This window comes from Anas acuta, chromosome 21 (genome assembly GCF_963932015.1).
Source record: "Anas acuta chromosome 21, bAnaAcu1.1, whole genome shotgun sequence".
Taxonomy (NCBI): domain Eukaryota; kingdom Metazoa; phylum Chordata; class Aves; order Anseriformes; family Anatidae; genus Anas; species Anas acuta.
In genome coordinates this window covers 1,112,841-1,120,052 of record NC_088999.1, presented here as the reverse complement: position 1 = coordinate 1,120,052, position 7,212 = coordinate 1,112,841, and positions in this window count along the sequence as shown.

Here is a 7,212-nt window from a genome sequence, read left to right as displayed (position 1 = left end):
TGCCTTTCTTGGCCAGAACGCGCTTGGGAGTGCGCCACAGGGCGCGTCAGCTCTTGGGGTCGGGCAAGGAGACGCCGCGGCAGCCTGGTGGGCTTCACGGCTCTTGATGCCAGAAAGCTGGGCAGAGAAAAGCTCTTAAGAATTGCTGGTGGTATTGGGAGTCAGCGGCACCAGCATGTTGGTGCTGGACTTCTTACCCTGCATAAAAGTTGTTGTCTGTGCTCAGGTGCAAAGATGTAGGGATTGAGCTGTAGAACAGAGCAAGCTGTAGTTTCCCCACACTCCAGAACAAGACTCGAGACCCACTCAAAAACCCAAATTTAGGTGTGATCAAAAGAAATCCAAATACTTATTCTGGAGGCTGGGCAGGGCTGCAAGGGTAGGGGGAAAGGATATTGATGTGGTACCAGAGCATGCACAATACCTGTCTAATCTATGCAGCCATTCTGGTGCCCAGCTTCCAGCCTGATTCAGCCAAATGTAATCAGTGACACAGACATAGATACAGAACAGCAGGCCAGGACCTGCACACTGTACAGGCAAGAGTACAGGCAAGAAAAAGTTCTGTCCACCTGACTCCAGCTATGAGGGCACAGCTTGACCAAGATGGAGGATGACACTAATTTTGTGCACCTCCACCAGTTATAGATTCTGAATCACAACAGGATCACCAACAGGTCCAGTTTGTGGAGCACTAACCCAATCTACCTCTGGAAGACATAGAGGAGTGATGTGATAGCAATGGAGGAGAATTGGCTGGGCAAGGGCAAACAATGCACTTCTCAGGTGAATCTGAGGAGCTAGGTCAGTATACATCTGAACTTTCCCAACCACTCTGTAGCAGCATACAGTGTCCATAGGAACCTCACATAGCAGATATCAAAGGTAAACACTTGCAATTTCTCCATGGGGGAGGTAGCTGTCATCCCTTCCCCATCAACTGTCTTTTCTTACGTTTTTGCCAAATGCAAAAGCACAGACTGTCACTATGCATGAGGCAGAGCAAGTCAAGGCTTAGCTTCCCAAACTGCTCTAACTTGGGACCACCTAGGTTTGGTGAGGAGGATTCACATTGCCTGACATGGAGCTAAGTCACTGTGAGATCACCTTTAGAGTGATCTTGTAGTTTGTGCTGAGAAGCTGTATTGGGTACCAGTTCTACAGGGCACAGAGTTGCTCCTGGTTGGGCAGGAGGACTACAACAGCCCCTAGCCATAGGAGCAGCACATTTGGCTGAAGAGTTGGCCAAGGCAATGAAAAGGTTTGGACTGAGGATAATTTAGAAAATGCAGTAAAATTTGGTGTCAGCCCATAAATGTCTGGGGAGTTGTTAGTACATGTACACAGGAGGGTTCCCGATCACTTGGCCATAGTGTGAAGGAGTTATATCTAAAGGGATGTCTGTTGCCAGCAAGTGGAAGGAGGTCATCCTTCCTCTCAGTACTGGCGAGGCCACACCTGGAGACCTGTGTTAAGTTGTGGGCTCACCTGCACAAGAAAGGTATGGAGCTACTGATGTTACTCCAGTGAAAGGCCATGAAGGTGATGAAGGGATTGGAGCATCTCTCCTACAAGGAAAGGTTGGGATTGCTGGGAACGTTCAGTCTTGTGAAGAGAAAGCTCAGGGGGAATCTCATCAATATGCATAAAAATCTGATGGGAGGGAGTGAAGACAAGGGAGCCAAACTCTTCCCGGTGGTGCCCAGTGAGAAGGTGCAAAGTGAAATACGTGAAATCCCATCTAAACACAAAGAAATATGTTTTACTATGAAGGAGGTAAAACACTGGGTTGAGTTGCACAGAGAGGTTTGTGAATTCTCCATCCTTGGAGATACTCAAAACGCCACTGGACAAAGTCCTGGCTCTGGCCCTGCTTGAGCAGAAGTTAGGGTGGGTGAGGTGGACTAGATGATCTCAAGAAGTTTGTTGTAACCTAAGTGATTGTGTGACCACGTGCAGCCTGTACTCACAGGTCTGGCAAGTGAATTCCAAAACAAAAATGTTGCCCTAAAAGCCCTTAATCCCTTTTGCATCTGCTCCAAAGCCAAGAACAAAGTGTTAAACAAACATTCACTTTCCTTGCATCAAGGAAAATAAACACCTGTTGGTGGAACTGCTCTTCTTCTGGGCCTGGTATCAGGGCACAGTCATTAATCAGGTTAAATAAACAGGTTCTCCTCACAGTCCCAAAGATTTAGCAGGTGACCTGGAACAACCCTTATAACTCAAAGGACACAGGCTGAGCAAAACCAGGGCCATTGCCTTCCTAGAGATGTGAGTTCAGTGACTGGAGCATTGTGCATTTCTGGAAAGAAACAACTCAACACCCTCAATTCTGAAGGAAGGGGTGCACAAGGCTCCATAGAAAACTCATGCTACTACGCAAAGTGTTTAGCAGTGCTTATCCTGCTGTGCTCCTAAGAACTCCTGCGGCAGTTTCTGCCAGCACTGCCATGCAGCCATTTGTGCTCTTCACAGCCTAGAGGTGTACAGTAGCTGTATATTTTCTTAACTGCCTCATTTTGCTCCTCGTACAGTTACAGATCTGGAATCCCTCACCCCATTCAGGTTTTTCTGGCTATTATATGGGTTCAAGCACAGCTCATATGCTGAAATTGATCCAAAACCCTATTTGTGCTTGTGCAAAGCATGTGATGCTGTCCCACATAACATGCTTGTCTCCGAATTAGAGAGACATGAATTTGATGGATGGACTACTTGGTGGGTAAGAGATTGGCTGGACCGTCACACTCAGAGTTGCGGTCAACAGCTCCATGTCCAGGTGGAGACTGGTGACGAGTGGTGTTCCTCATGGATAAGTACTTGGACTAGCACTATTTAACATCTTTGTTGGTGACATGGACAGTGGGATTGAGGGCACCTTCAGAAAGTTTACTGATGACACCAAGCTGTGTTGTGTGGAAGGAAGGGATGCTACCCTGAGGGGCCTTGATAGGCTTAAGAGGCATGCCTGTGCAAACCTTGTGAGATGCAACAAGGCCAAGTGCAAGGTGCTGCATCTAGGCTGGGACAATCCCAAGCACGAATACAGGCTGGGCAGAGAATGGATTGTGAGCAGCCCTGAGGAGGAGCCAAGGGTGTTGGTGGACAAGAAGCTGAGCACTAGTCTTTGCTGTTTGATAGTTTTGGGTGGTTCCTACTGCAGCTAGCTACTCAAAAATCCTTGTCTGTTCCTGTTTACATCTGTTAACATCCTGTTACCATTCTTCCTAGTATTCCACAAGATGAACTTACACGCTAGAGCTGAATTAACTTTCCCAAATGAGATATTGCTTCTTGTTTTCCCTCTTGCCCTCCCTGACCTCCACTAAAGGTAAGAACTTAGAAGGATTGAGTGTATAAACAAGGAGTTTCTTAGTGACCTGAAATGCAAAGGAGTAAAACTCCTGACTTTCACACAGCTTGTTAATATTACTTTATGTTGCAAGATTACTCAGGCAAACTCAGGTTTAGTAGTGATTGAAATGTATTGCCACTTAGGGGGTAGATTACAAGGTTGGATTTATGTCATACCTAACAGCTCCAGTTTTTGATGTGATATAGCAAATGTAGTTAGAACAGCAACTTGACAAAGCTTTGAGAATGGCAAGGTTCAGATTAGATTTACCGCGTGGTATCAGAGGGTTCTCAAGTTAGTTGTGCACCGAAGGATTTCCCCCTTATTAGGATCATTAGACAATTAACTTTTTTTTAGTCAGCATTTTTCCATGATTCAGGTCTTTTTCCATTTTGGCTACGATTCAGGTTGTGCAACCCCTCCTTAGCATGTAATTGTGCCTTTGTTGGCTAGTCACATCACAAAAACTCTAGATATGGTCAGGGAGGCCAGATCGTCCCATGCATGTAGTACATAAATAACTGGGGGTGTGATGCAGTATCAGGCTCCACCACACTCTGTAAATAACAGAGGAACAATGCTGTGACAGCTCTTCCCTGAATCATAGACCAGACATATAGATAACAAAGGAATGATGTGAATGATGCCATGTCAGGTGACAGCTGCTCCATCACACTTTAGCACAGAGCTTGAAGGAAATTCCTATGCTATTGGAGAGGTGCAATTTTTGATACTGAAGCCAGTCATCTCCATTCAGACCTTTAACAAGATCACAGAGGTCTCTTTCCCTTGGTGCTTCTAAAGAAAAGGCCTTCTAGGACTGCTCTAAGAAGTTGTAAATTCTTTCTTTTTCTTTCTCTGATTTCCAGCACAGAGTTCCTGCAGATTTGCTCTGTGCCAATGCTCTCTGTAAGCTCACACAGCTTCTCACACTATGTGAGGGGAAGACAGAAGGGGCGCTCCTCTCCAGCAAACATTTGCTACCCAATTTAAGCGTTCTTAACCATCATTCACAGACTTTTCATCCCTTAGGAACTGCAGTCTGTACACAAGTTTTTTAGGTTATTTTTATTTAGTACAAGTTATGCAGGCTGCACACAATAATACAGGCAAAACCTTACCAGTACTTGTTTGAAAGGATTCCTTTCACTTGGATAAGTGAATTATGAAACTTAATACTGACTAATCTAGTATTTGGCCATTTTTCTTCATCTCTTGACAGTCTCCTAGTATCTGCTTTCTTTCTCCTTGCAATGCAGTATCATTGCTTCAAATTCTACTAAAGTAAGCTCTGTTAAGTCCTTTTTAAAATAAAGCAGGCTGGCATAGCACGTTTCATAAATTCATTTGTTTAGCTTCTTGTTCTGGGACTCCTCATTGCAGACAGAGATATGCTGCATGGGAATTCCCAGAAAGCTGGAACTTTCACTTTGCAAACGAGGGAAGAATCCAAGGTAACTGACGCCTCCTGGTCAAGCCAAATCCAGTTTCATAAGACTGCATTGCTATTATAAAATCTAAAGATCGTGCACGAACAAAGAAACAGGCACAAAATAACAGTCAAGGAAAACCACTGATCCAAACTGTTAACTCAGCTGGGAGTCCTGCAAGAAGTACGGAAGTCTAGCAGGTCTCTCTTAATAACAGTATTCTTTTGTTATTACCCATTGAACAAGACAGGGAAGCCCATAGCCTTGGGGAACTTAAAAGGAAGACAGGAATTTGTAGCAAAGGAAATGTTTTGTTGCTACAAAATCCACAGAACAGAAAACAACAATTAAAAAAACAAAAGCAATGTACCATGATTATGAACTTGCACCTCCATTTTCTCAGGTATCTACTGTTTACAGTAGGAATTTTATTTATTTATTAAGTTAAGAAGTCATCAGAATGGTATTCCTTTACCAGAGATCAAGACATTTATCAGGTATGTTTGGGAGCAATAGGATGTTAAATCTTCACTGTAAAACAAGAACTGGTAGCACTTGGAAGGAAAACTGATGGCCTACTCGATGGCAGTAAAAATTCCTAACTTCAGACTTTCCCTTATACCCACCAACATGAGGGAACTGGAAAAAATCAGACAGACCAGCCTACGAAGAAATTGGGAATCAGGATGCAGATGGGAACCATGCAGTTTTCATGGTGTGACGTCTATTACCTCACTGAGATGGGATGATATATTATAGATGACCAAGTAAAAAGACTGAAATATACTGCCAGTATATCAAATGGATAAGAAGTTATTTTTCTAACTGGGAAGTAACTGATAGTCCAGTGTGACATCCTTTGAACAGAAATAATGACTACAAAGATGAGACCACAGCATTAAAAATCCCACTGTTGCACAGGATTACAGATCACCAGAGGAAAAAAACCTCTAAGACACTTGTGTACAACCACTGAGGAAAACTGACTTGGCAGTTGCTAAACATATGTTCTTAAACTGAAGAATACTGCAGGGCCTGCCTTCATACCTAACAGGTAAAAACAATGTCTGCATCTCTATTTTGTCCTGCATTATATTTAAGCCTACAGAAAGAGCAACAATTTCTCTAACATTAGTAGCCAGGATCTACACAATTTTTATTTATTTTATTATTTTTTAAATATTACACACCAGGATCGATAATATAGGCATGAATGGGGATAATTTGCTTTGTGAGATGCTCAAAAAACCCTGAGTGTATTGGTATCTCTCTAAGCCCGTTATCTGATGTAGTCATCACATATTTATTGCCTGCAGTTAATCCCATTTGTTCTGAGATCCTGATGATTCACGTTTGAACATGACTACACTTTTAAGAGCTGAAACCATTTGGAACACACTATTTCACTTGCCTGACCCTGGTGTACTATTTAACATTTTGAGCCTATCTCACTTTTATTTTTTAAAAAGCTAGTGAGAAACTTCTTGCACCATATCCTTTCATCACAAGAAGCTTATTTTTTTTTGTATTTTAGGAAAATGAGATGACAGGAAAAGTATAATAAACTACACTTTTCCTGCTTGGAGTAGGACTTTTAACCTAGCCTTTATTTTAAAGACATCCAAATAACTTTTTAAAGTGGTTAGCATGAAGATACTGAGCTTTGGTCATAACAGTTCCCCAGACTTTTTAATATAGCTTTTTAAACAGCCCTCTTCATCACTGCACCCAATCAATAATCATTGTCTGTTTAAAGAACACTTTGCAAAGTTTGCTTCATTTTCTTTCCATTGCTACTTTTCCAGGTCACAGTATAAAAACTGCAACACTCCATCAAACCCGAGTCCTTGATCAGTAAGGGGCTGTTTGTTCACTTGTTAGCATCCTCATAGAGATCAGGAAAAAACACTTATACAGGAAACAGACTGGGCCTCATGATGTATCCAAAAGGTAGGCAAAGAAATTAGACAAAAAGATAAGAAATAGATCTTAAAACATGGCTTTTCTGGTGAATCTTCCAGTTAGGTTTTGTTATCTGAATAGTTAAGCAGGGAGCCCAAAACATGTATCCATAACTTTACTGTGATGCAAATTTCATGGAAGCCTGTCAATTATTTTCAAACATGTTGTAACAAATGCTCTCAGAAGCTTCTTCCTTTAAAAGGAAAGGTAACTAGGAGTTTCTCATCTTTCTAAGTGGCAAGTGCTTTCTGCCTGTACTAATTTGAACATGTACTAAGTCTGAAAAAAAGACAGATAATATTATAAAATAAAATGTAATACTTTACTTTCTGTATAGCGGTTCATCAGTTTGGTAAATCTACAAATGCATAAAATTTAAGCAACATTATCCAATGCAGTCAGAATGGTTCCAAACTCAATCACAAGTAACCCACATTACAGATTTACTATACAGTAAGCAAA